Genomic DNA, 14,779 nt, shown 5'->3' with positions numbered 1-14,779 from the left:
AGCGGCGGCGGCTGCGGGCGGAGCGGGGCGGCGGGCCGGGCCCGGCCTCACCTGATCCCTTCTCGGAGCCCCTCCTTTGGGCCCCAACCAAAAGAAATTAACAAGAATAACAATAACACCCATAGCCTTTCGTCGTGTGTGCCGCTTGGCAGAGCCGGTGTCATAGTAGTAGTAGTAGTAATAATAATAATAATAATAATAATAATAATAATAATAATAATAATAATAATAATAATAATAATAGAGTAAGTGCTCCCCCGCACAGTCCAGGAGAGGGGCGTGGTGCCCGGCTGGGAATGGGAGAGCCGGATCCTGGGAGGAGTGGGGAAGGGGGGACTTGGAACACCGCAGCACCAGCTTCTGACTTGAGGAGATGCGATCTCCCAGGGACTACTCGGTCATTTTCCCCTCCAGGAGGTGCCACGAGATTTTAGCTGTAACTTTAGGGATGAGCCCCCACCTGGGGTGCCCCCAGACCCGGTGCGGTGCCGGGCCACGGGACGGCAGTAATCTACGAGGCGAGTTCTGCCTACTCATCCCAACCAACCTCGAGGGGGGGAGGGAGGGGAGGGGAGGGGAGGAAGGCAGCTCTCGCCAGGTTTCCCTTATCGCGAGATCTGGGCAATTAAAATAAAAATAATATGCAATGAAATCCACCCACGCTTCAGCTCCTGGTGGGCTTGGATTTGAGGGGTACACGACCCTCCACCCCCCCATCCCCTCCGAGGCTGCAGTGCCCCCGTTATCTGTACGACCCCCCGGGACAGCTCGGTGGGAGCTGTGACACCAGCCCCCCGCCCTCACCCCAGGACCCCCGGCAGCCCTCCCGCATCCCCGTGCACCGGCAATACAAGAAGCCGCCCCCCGGAGGGTGGGGGGATGAAACTCAACCACGATTCCCCCCCCCCCCCCCCCCCCCACGCCCTCAGCCCTGATCCTGGCTGCTGGGGGGGGGATAAAGCCCGTGGACCCCTCCCGGTGAGCAGATCCCGCGGCCCCGCGCAGCCCTCCCTACCCTCCCCACCTAATTAGCGGCCGCCGGGAGCGCGCCGCTTCATTTAAATGCTTTTGGTGACACTGTGATGGCGATGGAGATGTCTGCGGCAGTAGACGGGTTATATTATTTTGGGGCTCACGTTTCGGGCGGGGAAGGGGGAAACCGCGGAGGATGCGATTTTCAAAGAGGTTAAGCGGCCCCCAGCATCACCCCCAGGGAAGCGGGCAGGCTTTTCTGGAAACTTTGGTCCCAAAGAGTATCCTCGTGTTGTGTAACATTTTCCGAGGATTTTCATTACACGGTCAGGCAAAGGTAACACAATCATAGAGGGGAAAGTTTCCTTCCGTGGCCTTTCCTTGAGGTTGGCTGAGGCAGGGGGGCTACCGAGGAGAGGGGATGGTAACCGGGGAGGGGGGTGGGGGGGGGATACAAGGACCGAGGTCCCACTGTACTTTTGTACCGTAAAAATACATCCGCTCTGCCTCCCCATCCTCCGTGCGAATAAAGCACGGAAAGTCCGCGCAGAGCGGGGTTCCCTCGGAGCCACATCCCCGAGCGGAGGTTTTAGAACCGGGGGGAGGTGGGTTAATAAAGGGGGAAAGAGCGCTTTCAGCCTTGCAACAGGTATTCGAGTTTTCTGCCTTTCTCTTCTCTAAAGAGAAGTGGTTGTTTTCCAAAGAAGCGTCACGCAGAGGGATCGATTGTTTCATCAAAATAAAAAGGGGGAGAAAATGTATTTGCGTCTCAATATTTCAAGGATAAAGGGACTTGAGAAGACACAGGTTGAGCTTTGGAGAGCGCTGGCAGCCAAGGAGCTTCAAATGGAGTCCTTGAGCGGCTCGGAGTGGAAGTGCGGAAACTTCCCCAAAGGTCACTTTTGGAGCAGCGGGGAAACTTCTCTCCCGAGTGCACATTTATGCGGGGTGAGAGCTCCGAGCTCTGCACTCGGTAGGAGCAGACTGATATAGAAGGAGCCCGGGGTGATCGTGCCCGGCCCGTAGGCGCCCCGCCGCCCCGCTGCCACCTCCCCACTCCTGGAGGGAAGATACGAGGAGTGGGAAAAGGGAGGAAAAGCGAATAGCTCTGGGAGACGATAAATATATATATATATTACATAAAGAGAAAAGAAATCAGTTCCGACCCTATTTTGCTGACGGAGGTTCCGTCGTTTCTTTCCTATTTTTTTTTTCTTTCCTATTTTTTTTCTTTTTTTTTTTTTTTCTTTTTAATTCCAACCCGTTTTCAAACCATCGTAGCATCCCAGTAGATAAGAACACCGCAGGCGGTGCCTGTTTCCCGTCGGCTGAGGACGGCTATCGCAACCCGCAGCCTCAGGCGGCCCCGTCCCGTTCTACGGAGCGGGATTTGGGGGCACAGGGAAAGCTGCGGGAGCGAACCCTCCTCACATGTAATCACTGTCATTAATTCTTTCATAATAATTCATTAGAGAGGAGCATTAATTACTGCCTTTGCGATTTTTTTCGAGTTACGGGTGAACCCGGGGAGGGACGGGGGGAAGAAACGATGTCCCACTCGCCCCGGGCGCTGATGGGGACGGGTTCGCCAACGAAGTGGCTTTGATCCCACGAAAATAACCAACCTTTTCCTCTCTTGTTTTATTTCCTACTTCCTTCTTTTTCTCCCCCTTCCCCCTCCCCAGTTTAATGGCTATTAGCCCGCAGGTAATAAATGAATAAGGTGGACGAGAGGAAATGGCCCACGTTTATTTTGGCAGTGGTTCTGTGCCACGCCGGCAGAGCTGAGTGCCGCACTGCGATCACTTCGGCCTTAAAAAGCAGTGCAAGGGCGAGAGCTGCGCTCTAAAGGCCTCTAGAAATGGAAAAGCGGAGGAAAAAAAAAACCAAGTAAATAAAAGGAGATGTCCCCCTGTCCCAGCTGGATGTTTGGGATCGTTTAAATATCCATTTTTCCCTTCGAGGGTCCACGATCAAAGCGGTGCCAATGACACCGGGAGGTTTTAGGGGGGAGAAGCGGTGGGGTCGGGGTGGGGACGGCGCCCACCGAACGCGGCACCGAACGGAATCGGTGCGGAGGAGGCAAATGATAACGTTCATTCATCTTTTTCCAAAGCTGATTTATAGCAATCGACAGGTTAAAGCGTCATCTGACTTCATTACTTTTAAAAGCTGTCTATTTCAGAACTGTCACTTTTCATCACTTAAACCGAATAAAACGGTGGGAGAAATGAATTGAGAGAGACTCGGAGATCGCGTTTGTAATTCTTTGTCTCCGCGTTACCGTTCCTAATGACCCGACCTGCGTTGGGAGCCCGTGCGTCCAACGCCAGCATTAAAAATAATCAGAAAAAGCAAATCAACCCGCGGGGCTCCAAAAGTTGCAGAAAAGGTGATAAAGAGTCACGGTACGGAGGGAGAGGAGGGTGAAGGCACTGCGTGTGTCCGTGCACGGATAGCACTCCGTGTCTCATCGCTCTCCACACCTTCCCCGATCGCGGCTGTTCGAAACGTGAAAAACAGAGCAAAATAGGAAAAGATGCCCCGGGTCCCTTCAGTTCGCTGAGCACTTTTGCCCTGTCCTGTGAAGGCATTATTTCTTTTTCAAGTCGGGAGATCGCTTGGGAGCAGGGAGGGAAATCGTGCAGGTATTGCAGGGAAAGAACAGACCCAGGAAATACTGGAATATATGTATACATTTTTTTTCTATTATAGGGACTCTGAGACAGTGAAAATCTCAATCCCAGTAACGCAATGCGAAAGGAGAGGACTCGCAGCGCTCTGAGACTCCTCTGACCGAGCACCGACCCGCTGTTCGGGTTTGATGAGGTGCTGGGAACGCACCTTTGGAGGAGTTCTGAGGATGAGTTCAGGGTTTCGTGGTGTTTTTAGATCCAAAGTACCTCCAACACCGCGCGGTTATTAATAAACCCACAGCCGGAGTGAAGCGGCAACTGTGCGCTTTCAGGGGGCAAAGCGGTGGGAGAGGAGGAATTATTTAAAACAAACGACACAGGTTGTTCCTCTGCTTTTGCTTTCCCTTAATGCCGTGGGCGTGATCGCTGGAATAATGGTGGCCCCGATAAGAACGGAGTAGACGTGCCCGAAGCGCCCCGGGAGGGAGCCGAGCTCCGCTCTGCTTGGCCCGGGATGAGCAGCTCGGCTGAGAAAAAGGGCACGGGCTAAAATAAAAGGAGGATCCTAGAGCTAGAACGGCGGAAAATCCGCGGGTGCGGAAAATTAGTGACACATTTTGGCTAGGCGTCGAAGTAAATAATAAATAATAATAATAATAATAATAATAATAATAATAATAAATAAACCAGAGGTGTGAACTATGGTTATGATGAGAGTGACCGGGAGGTGGGAGCCGCTCCGCGCCCGCGCAGCCCCGCGTTGTCCGCCCCGCTCCGCCCGCAGCGTCCGCCCCCGGGCGCCACCTCGCTGCGCTCCGCGTCACTGCAGCTCCGCGGCTTCGGGGAGCGGCTACGGGGCCGCGCAGCGCCCGGCGCGCACCTGCGAGAAAGGCAAAACCTCGGGTACGGTTTCACGGCCCGCGGGGTAACACAAGCTCCGTGTTTTGCGGAAGCTGTAAAAAATAACAGATAGTTTTTCTCGCCCTCCCCGTAAGACCTTTTTTCTTTCTCCCTCCCCCCCCCTTTTCCTCTCCACCTCCTTTTCTTTTTTTTTTTTCATTTCTTAATCTTTTCTTTTTTTTTTTTTTTTTCTTTGCCCTTTCAGGGAGATTGAACTCCAAAGTGTCCCGTAACACAAACAGCTACAACTGCCTTGGGTGTTCCGTTCAAATGAGGGGGGAAAAAAAAAACAACAAAACAACGAAGGATCCATTTCCACCGTTATGACAGAGGCGCACAGGCAGCGCCCGCCGTCATTTCTGCACTGCAAAATAAAACAGCGTTGAACCACTTCGGTTTGTTTGCTCAAATGGCACTGAGAGGGCAGAGCCGCTCCTGCAGCCACATGGAAATCGTGTAACTGTGACATTAGCCTGAATCCCTTCGTGTCATTAAGCCCTTCGTGTCATTAAACCCTTCGTATTCCGCAGCAAAACAAAAGTAAATGCTGAATAAATATATATGTGCTTCTATCAGCCTGAGCTGAGGCACTTCGAAATTCCCGCATCGCTCGGGGGGATAAAAAGAGAGAATGAGTAAAGAAATAAATTAATATATATATATATCTCAGAATACTTTCAGTTCTATGAAGAGCCTCTGGGAAATTATTATTAAAAAAGAAATAAAAGGAAAAAAAATATATATATAGGAGGAAAAATAAAACAGAGGATCCCCCCGAGCTGACAATAGCGAGGATCGCACGCTGCGGGGTTGAGCGCGGGGCTGGGCCGCGTCCTGCTGCGCTCGGGGCCGGGGATGCGGGGTCGGGGGCTGCCATGGAGCGGCTTCTCCCTCCCGTTTACAGAGCACTCCTGCCCAGCAGAGCACACGGCAGTTGTTTAGCATGGGGAGTGCTATTAAGTATTGATTAAGAGCATCCTCATGTTATTCCGAGAATATAAAGAGCTATTAAGAGCCATTTGACTTTACCAGAAAGTAGCGAATATTAGTTAATGAGTAACGGGGAAAGTACAAACGAGTGCAGCGACCGGGCCCCCGCCCGGGGTGAGCGAGATTGGATTCTTTCAAAGGAAGCAGAAGAGAAAAGGGGGAAAATATTTCTTTTTTTTTTTTTAATTCCAGCGAGAATTTCTACCGAGAACAATCTAAGCCAACAGCTGCGACAGGTGGAAGGGAGATAATTGGGCAAAGGCTGCTTCGGCCAATTCGCATTACGGGGAAATACCAGCCCGGTGCCGGGCGTACTGTGGGGCGACGGGGGGAAACAGCAATACCTCGATCAGAATTATAGACAGAGGGAAAAGGCGGAGGGGAACAACCTCGAGGAGATCCCCATTGCCCGCTGCGGGCAGAGGGTCCCGAGAGACGCAAAGTTGCCTCTTCGTCCGTCTGCCCCTTCGCTTTGAGGTTTAGAAAAGGGCGTTTCTCGGAGACAACTTAATGCCCGGAGTCCTTTTCTTTTAAACTGCTTTTATTGCTATTGCACTTCCTACCGCAAGATGCAGAGCAAGTCAGCGGAGTTTGTATTACAACTATGTCATAATGTTTCACTGATGCAAAACATGTAGCCAGAGGGGGTTGCTAATGATTCCTGGATTAGAGAGAAGGAGAGCGAGAAGTGAGAAAAAGAAAACCTGCTTTCTTTTCTTTCTTTCTTTCTGTCTTATTTTTAAAGCTCCGTGAGCCGTTCCCGTGAATATCCGGCACTCGCAACATCTCAGCACCTCGCACAGACACGCGGCTCTGCCACGAGCCTTTTAAACACCGCGAACGTTTTGCATATTCCACCTATTAATTATGTTCAGAGCCTATTCATTTCAGGAGGATCTTTCTTAGAGAACGCCAAACTTTGGGTGTGGGATCCCGTGGGAAGCAGAGCTTTCCCCTTCGGGATGGAGACCGAAGCGAAGCTGCCATACTGTCACCAGAATAAAATGCTTCCCCCTGTCCCAGTGCAGGCAGCTACTCCGGGCTGAGAGCGGGGCGATGGAAGGGTTGGGGCTGGATGTTTCTGGGATGCAGAGGAGCACATTGCAGAGGTGCCCCGGGGTTTTCCTCACCCTTCTCCTGCGCTAGACTCTGGGCCCACTCTGACCCGGGCAGGGTGAGGTGATGGGAAGGTTTGAGAGGAGGGTTATCACCTAAGGGGCACCTGCACAGAGCAGGGAGGGATGGAGGCTGCTGGAGAGTTTAGGGTCTCCCGGCCCATCCCGTTCTATTCGGCTAAAATGCAGCTGGGAAAAATCCTTCCCCCCCTCCCCCACCAGTCTATAACAACAGGAACAACAACAACAAGATCAATATTATTATCATTGTTTTCTTTCGAAACCCGTGCGGGGAGCCGCAGTACCCCGGCCCCACAGCCGCCGGTATCAGAGCAGAGGGTCGGGCCATTGCCACCTCCCTGACCCCATACTCTGCTGGGCCGGGTACAGCCCTGCCACGCTGCTGTGCTCCCAGCCGTCGCCATCCTTTTCCCATCACGGGGCAGTTCCCTCTGGCTCCTCACTGTTTTCCCCAATCCCTGTCCCCTTGTCCCGGCCCGAAGAGGACAGAAGAAGCTTTGTATGGGTAAAGACACTGGGAAGCATCACGGTCAGGTGGGACCAAAGGGCCTGGAGCATCCCTTGGGAGAAAAAAGCTGGATCCAGGGCTGAGCTTTGCACCCAAATTCCTCCTGTGCGGGCAGCCCCCAGCCCTGCTCTCCTCCCTCCCCCTCCGGCTTTTTTCTTTTATCTCCAGATCTCGCTCAGAGGAGATGAAAAATAAAAAGTTTCAAATGTGACCTAGTTCCATCTCCCCCTCCCTTCCCCCTTCCCTTTAGATATTCACGTCATCTATTAAGTGGGGGGGAGGGGGGAGGAGGGAGAAGCTAAATTTACGAGGTCTGGTGGGTTCTGGAGTCTGGGTGCTGGGAAACAGGTGTTGGCAGTTCGCTAGAGTGTCAGTCAACTTTTGGAGATGAAGTCATTAGGGAGGTAGTCTCCTCGGAACAATCTGGTGGTTGCAGTCGGAGTTAATTTATACTGGAGGGGAAAAAAAAAAAAAAAACGAGAGAGGGAAAAAAATAAAAAGAAAAGAAAGAAAAGGGGGGGAAAAAAAAAGCCTGTAGAAATACCGAAAGGGACAAACATAACGAGAACAGATTCACACTCCTACAGATTCTGCCACTAGGAAGTCACAGCCTGAGAAAAATAGCCGGCTATGGCGGAGCGGGAGGGGGGGGCTGCGGGCGGCTCCGGCCGGGGCAGCGGGGCCGGGGGGACAGACCGAGAGCCGAGAGGGGTCCCGCCCCGTCCCACCGTCTCGGTTCCAAAGGCGACCGGAGGCGACAACTGTCCGGGAGGCGGCTGGTCGGGGTCACCTCCCCCCACCCTCCCGCTCCATCCACCGGGGCTGGAAATTGTCAGTGACCCTGAACTGTTTCTCGGCTGCGTTTGAAAAGGCAGGCGATCCGCGGGCCGAAACAAAAGGTTTCGTGTGCACAAATACAATCTCCTCGGGGCCTAAGCAGCGCTCCGGTGCCGTATGGCCGTGGCCGCTCCGCTCCCTCCGCCGGGGAAGGGACGGCCCGGGGGAAAGAAGGGGGGCGGGGGGGGAGCGGCCGCCGAGGCGTGGTCTGGCGCTGCCCGTCAGCGCCGCTTCAAAGCGGGGGAAGCACCGCTGCTCAGCTCCCATCGCCCACCCCCCCCCCTTTTGGAGTTCGGTGACAAATCACCTCCGTTGTACCAACCACTTGTTTCTTTTGGTATCGCGGGGAAAGATTTCATTAATGCTCCTCTGGCCGCCCTTCCCCCTTCCCCTCCCTCCGAATCTATTCTCTCGTTCCGAGTGTGTCTTCTAATCATAATTAAAATCGTCTCATATACATCGGCGTCTCTCGTGCGCATATTGAATTGCAGGTGACCGGACGGAATGTTATTTCACTCGAGTCGCTCGTTTTTACATTTCCACCAAAAAAAAAGAGAAAAGAAAATAAAAGACAACCTGCCCCCCCACCCCCCCTCTCCGCCCTTAACCCCCCTCGGCCGCAGATAAGGCGGATTGTGAATATCGATAGGGAGGAAAGAGGCAATAGTCGCAATCGATCGCTTAACAGGCGGCCGTCATGCATCACGTTCAATTCCACGGCAGCCCGGCACTCCACTTAATATAATTAAGATTAAAACTGAAGTGGTGGAGGAGGGAGCGCCCATCGTTGGCTTCGCAAGGACAGCAGCCGCCATTCGGGCTGGGGTCACCTTTAGTGCCAAGACGTCCCCCTCTGTCCCATATAGAGCGCTCATAGGTGCGGGCTGCGCGGGTGCGGATGTGCGGCTCTGACCCTGAGCGGAACATCGCCCCCAGGGCTCTATTTTCCCCCTCTTTTTTTTCCTTCTCCTTAAGAGCCGTTATTTACAGTCTCATAATTAAGCCAATATGACGGGTTTGAACCAGAAATCCAGCCCCACTCGCTGTGCGGAGAAGGGGGACTGAAGCCAAGTTTATTGTCTATCATTTCAAGGGGTTAATTTACGCGCTATTATCGTTTCTGTGCGGCTGAGGCCACAAACGAAGCATAAATCGAGGTGCCTGGGTTCCGTTCCGGGCAGTGTGACAGGCAGGGTGCACGGCTAGGGCTGGAAGCAGCAGCGCACGGGGGGTCTCCTCCAGCATCACGTTCATTATGGGGGTGACCATTCATGGTTTCTTTTTTCTTTTAATTTCTCTTCTTTTTAAAAAATGATTATTTTATTTTATTTTTTAGCAGCCGTGCTTTGTTCCGTTTATTTTCCGACACCCTTTATTCCCACTCGACGCTGTTGACCCCCCACCCGGGCACAAACAGAACCCACAGCGGCACAGGGCCGGAGAGAGCCCTCCCAGCACTGCTCTATGCCGGGCGGCCCCGCGCGTAACGCTGCGCCGATGGTCGCGTCGGAGCGACTCGGAACGATCTGAGCCGGAGGAATATTAATCAAATCAATCAGGGTTGACAAATGAGAAATATTGGAGGGAAGGTGGTAATTTACAACTTTGTTATTAGTTAAGAATCTCCCGCCTTGTAAGAGTAATTAATAACTCCTGGATGGGAACGATTTGGAGAAGGGAAGGCGACAGCGCCTTGAGATGAAGCAGGAGAGAGGAGAGGGGCTGGGAAGTGAACTGCGCCGCCGCGAAAGAGAAATTGCAAATGATTTTTTAAAAGACGTCTGCGGGGGCATTATACATATAATATGGATGTAATGTATACACCCCTGTAAACATGGCATATTCAGAGGGAGGGCGAGAGAGAGAGAGAGAGCAGACGGGAAATAAGTACTGAAAAATAAATCAAAACATCGATTCTTGCGGTCTCATCTCCCATCCAGAGATGAGACGCGGAGCTGGATTTCAAAGTACTTCAAAGAAATTATACCCAATATGCAAAAGTGCGAACTGGAAAGCAGAGGAGGGGCTCCGAGCTGCTCCCAGAGATGGGTTTTCCCCCTCTCGTTCACCCTCGCTCTTCCTCAGCAATGGCTGATAAATGTGAAGACCCCAAACACCCGCTCAGATGGGAAAACTCAATTGTCTGTAATGTTTATTGTGTTAACCCTACTTATCTGCGGAACGCTCCCCTCCCTCCCCATCCCTCCATAGCCGCACATTGATTATTAGACTGTATGGACCCCCCCCCCCCCCCCCCCCCCTTCACCCCCCCACCCCCCCTGTCCCCCCCCCCCCCTCCCCACCCGCCCCTCTTTCACGACCCCACCCTCCACAACTGACCAAAATAATGACTTGTTGGAAAACTATAAATCATTTTCGTGTTCGAGTCCCTGAAGACTCTATGTAAGTAAATAGGCTTACTGTGAAACAATGCACAGATCCGAGTCCTTCTCCGGATTGCTTCCAACTGCTGCCATCTCCAAAACTTTTATTTACAAGAGAAGTAGAAGGGAGAAAAAGGGAAAAAAAAACAAAAAACAAAAAACAAAACAAAAAAAAACTTTGGCAAACTTTATCTCTTCTTTATTATAAGCTTCAGCCTCGCCTTGGTAAGCCCCAGCCTGCTCTACAAAAGGTGGCTAGAGATTGAGATTTATTGGTTTCCAAATGAAAAGATTCATTCGATATAAGAGGTTAACTCAAAGTTCCTTAAACCGTGACTAGCATTGGCAAGGAGCTCTGCCTACTCAGCACAAAGGCAGTTCAAAGAAACCTTTAAAAATACACACAGATATACATACACACAAACACACTCTCACACTTTAGCCTCAACTGCAATTTTCTTTTCATTTTTGTTTCTTTCTGCCATTACAAAGCCTTGAGCCCCTTTGTAGGTAGCTGGAGGGTTCTTTTTCTTTCTCTTTTTTTTCTCTCTCTCTCTTTTTTTTTCTCTTTTTCTTTTTCTTTTTTTTTTCTTTTTCCCCGAGCTGAACTTTGCCATTTTGGTGTTGACCAACCCCCTTTTTCTTTGGCCGCCACTGAATGAAAAGGCTCCAGGAAAAAAAAAGAGAGAGAGAGAGAGAGAGAAAGATTAAGAAGTAAAACGGGGTGAGGTGAAAAAAAAAAAAAAAATCCTTGTAATTTATAGTGAACGGAGCAACGTTTAAAAAACTAAGAATCATCGAGCAAACCCCATAGAAAAGCCCCAAATGGGACAAAGAAATGGGGAGGTCAGGCGAGGTGAGGGACGAGCAGAAAGGCAGCGAAGCTGCAGTGCTGCATCGAGCGGGGATGTCCCGGAGCCGGGGCTGTGCGTGGGGTTGGCCGTGGGGCCGTGCGGGGCCGCCCGGAGCCGCACACGGAGCGGAGGGCTCCGTCCTGGGTGTGCAGGCTGAGCTATGGAGATGGTAATGAGGGAAAATTAACCCGGCCGTTTGTTACATTGCAGGGAGATCAATGCCTGACCCAGGGCTGAGGGATAGCTTACTTCTGGGGGAAAGATATGAGATAATCGCTCTGAAACACGCTGGTGGCGAAGACAAACAGGGAGCAATTTGAATCTCGCGTTTCATCCTAATAACAACAATAAGAAAAAGAATCAGAATAATCCTCAAGCAGGAGCCTGCGGGCTGCGGGGGGCCGGGAGGGCACAGACGGCCGCGATCACCCATCCCCCGGCTCTGGGAGGGCGAGTCGGGGCTGTTGGTAGGGCTGGGAGTTGGGTACTGGGGCAGAGATGGAGGCTGGAGGGCTGAGAACAGCCGACCCGGCCGGGATGTCAGATTTGCAGCAAAACCTCGAAATAAAGCGTGAGAAGATGAAGGGATTGGATAAATTCATCCAGAGGAGAGAGAGAGAGAGAGAGCTGCTGTCTTTAAAAGCAGCCAGCGGAGCTAATGAAATCTTTGGGTAGGAATAGGGTCCTTTTTTTTTTTTCTTAAACTAAGACATCAGTAAACCCACAATACTGGAAATAGTGACAGTGCAAAATGAATCGGCCGCCCATAAAGAGAATAGGAAACACAAAATCCGAGCGGGGAGGGGGTGGCTATCAGGCGTGGAGCATCACAAAACGAATCGCTGTTAGGCAGCCGAGGAAGGTAGCAGCGCTCTGCCCGAGTTCCTGCAGACAACACAGGCAGAGGGACGGGCTCTGACCTCCTCCTATTGTCCGAGCTGCCGCTGGCTGCAGGGAGGGAGAGATGGAGTCGGAGCTGAGCAACGTCCAGCGAAGTTTACTGGGTGCAGCCCTTCCATTCGCTCCTTTAAGCTCAATTCAGAGTTGGTGTAAAACCCGCTAGGATGTCCGATGCCCCTTTTAATGCTTTTAAAGTTTTTCCTTTAAGTCAGCTCATCTGTGCTTCTCCCGGAGGTTTCATTATCACCGTTATTTTTTATTATTATTATTTTCCGGGTTTTTTTTTTGTTTGTTTGTTTTTGTTTTTTGGGGTTTTTTTGTTTGTTTTTAGGCAAAGCGCAACTATCAGCGAGAGCAGGAAATTTTAGGTCACTGTGCGCTTAATTCCCAAGGGTCGTTAATTAGTAATGTTGCAGGAGTAAAGGCAGAAACTTGTTGGCTGAGATTAGATTATGGAGGCAGGAAAAGCTGCCGGTGGGTTCCGTTGCATCCACAACAAGGGACGAGTTTTCTCATCCCGAAAAATAAAGCTGTCACGCACAGCAGCGATCCCTGAGCCCTCGTACGTGAGCGGCGGCCGACCCCGCGGTGTGGCAGGGGCTCAGAAAAGCGTAATAGAGTGTGGGGAGATGGGACTTAACGTGAGCGAACAGTCCGTGATGAAGGTTAGGGAGCGGCTGGAGAAGCCGCTGTCACAATTTGGACTCTCCTGACAGGAGGACGGGAGGAGGGCAGGGTCGCCTGCAGGTTGTGGGGTAAAGTTTGAACTCCAATATCTGACCAGCAGAAATATTCACCGTTATAGAGAAAACGACTTCGGGAAGAATCAAACGGGGAAGTGTGGGGTGTGTGTGTGGGGGGGGGAATCAAACCGCGAAACGGCCCCTATAGCCCGAAAAGGAACAAACGGGGAAGGCACAAAAAAAAAAGGGAGAGAAAGGGATTCTGAGGGGCTGGGATGTTCCGACGAGAATAAATGCCAACTGGGAAATCGGAGAAGAGACTGCACAGCCTGTCTGGTCAGGGGAGCGGGGCTGAAAAATTACAGCTGGAGCAGAGCTGCCCCTGGCTGCCTGCTTCTCCTCTCCGGTTTTGTGATATAGATCAGCTTTAGCAACAAGTATCCCAGGATCGAAACCGATTCCTATTGGAGATTCTCGGATTTATCCCAAGAGCGACATAGTTTTAATTGTACGTTGCTTAAAGCACCGTTTCTCCAAAGATGTGAAACAAATCGTCAAAGTTTCGCAGCGTCCCGGGGCTTTTCCCGCCGCCCAAAAATGCTCTGTGACACTCAGATCCCCTCCGCACATCCCGATCAGTTCGAGGATGTGCAGCCGCACCGTCAACCTGAACGCTGAGAATCCGTTAGAACTGATTTGGGAGAACTTCTGATGGGGTGGGGTGGGACGGTGTGGGGAAAAAAGGAAGAAGAACCAAAGAACTGCCCAACTTCTTCCGTGAGCCCACAAGCAAGAAAGGTTTCGATATCTGCTTTTTAATTATCCTGTCCGGGTAAGGGCAGGGCAGGGTGGCTGGGCACAGCCTTTGGATGGAGGTGGAAGGGCCTCCAAAGTTGATGTACATCTCTATTTCTTTCATTCCCCCTCGGAAGCTCTCACCCAGCAGCACCCTGAGCCGATCCGTCACAACCAACCTCACAGAACTCCCTTTTTTATCCCCCCCACCCCCCAATTAACAGCAATATATTTTCATCATTAGAGGCCACGGCTATAAATATCTGTCTATTTCAAAGGGGGAAAAAAAAAGCAAGCCAAGACAGAAGAATGGCTGCCTTTCCACCCCCCCATCCCTCCACCCCCCCGGCACACCCCCACTTCTCAGGGCTGAAATGAGCACGGAAACTCCGCACCGCAGAGAAAGTGCGATGGGGCAGAGGCAGAGAGGCTTCATTAGTCCCCGGGCCGGGGACGCAGCAATCAAAGGAGCCCAACTGCATCTCTGCAGATCATTTCGGCGCTTCACAGAGCGATTCAGGCTGGAAATCTGTAAAACCCACGCCAACCTTTCTCCTTTCGCTACTAGGCACCCTTTGACACGGCTGTATTGAAGTCGGGGCTGGAAGGTCCTTGGAGGTCTCCGAGTGTGACAGTACTTAGAATAGCGGGTAGATGGCACAATTTTCTAACATTTAGAGAGAAGAACCCACGCTGGGAGCAATAAGTCCATTTAAAAGCCCTTTATTTAAAAGGAACAAAGATAACTGACAAACAAAGTACAGAGACATCTCAATGAAATTTCTAGGGGAGAATAAAAAACTCACCAAAAAAAAAAAAAAAAAAAAGAAAGAAAAAAGAAAAAAAGAGAGAAAAAAATACAAGTTCTCGGCTTTATTTATTGTCATTTTAAGTACAACACCGAAATTAAATTAAAGGAAATTCAAATGTATACGACTCTAAGAAGCCAATATTGCTCCTGGATGCTTAAATCGGAGATCCGGGAAGGGTAAAATAGAAGCAGCTATTGGAAAGGAAGGAAATTCAGAACCAGGGTTAACGTTTCAGCACGAACACCGCTCTCGCATCCCCGTTGTTTAAAGGACTCCATCACATCAACACATGCTTTTTTTTTTCCCAAGACGAATCGCAGAAAGATGTGGTCAAGATCGGAGGGGGGGGTGGGTGGGGGTTGTTAGGTTGGG

At 51.3% G+C, this 14,779-nt stretch overlaps 2 long non-coding RNA genes across 2 annotated transcripts in view; both read right to left on the bottom strand.

Annotated features, from left to right (window-relative positions):
- The window catches only part of LOC116653919, a 28,619-nt gene extending 14,822 nt beyond the window's left edge, over nt 1-13,797 (bottom strand). The window contains exon 1 of the long non-coding RNA XR_004308554.1: nt 10,401-13,797. This is a non-coding gene — a long non-coding RNA (uncharacterized LOC116653919). The remainder of the gene's footprint in view (nt 1-10,400) is intronic.
- On the bottom strand, nt 6,866-7,613 carry LOC116653920. Its single transcript, XR_004308555.1, has 2 exons — nt 7,451-7,613; nt 6,866-7,194 (listed from the first exon to the last, which is right to left on the bottom strand). It is a non-coding gene; the product is annotated as an uncharacterized LOC116653920 (long non-coding RNA).
- Nucleotides 13,798-14,779: the final 982 nt, after the last annotated feature.

This window comes from Coturnix japonica, chromosome 10 (genome assembly GCF_001577835.2).
Source record: "Coturnix japonica isolate 7356 chromosome 10, Coturnix japonica 2.1, whole genome shotgun sequence".
NCBI lineage: Eukaryota > Metazoa > Chordata > Aves > Galliformes > Phasianidae > Coturnix > Coturnix japonica.
Note: the sequence above shows the minus strand (reverse complement) of the source record. Positions and strands in the feature narration are given on the sequence as shown.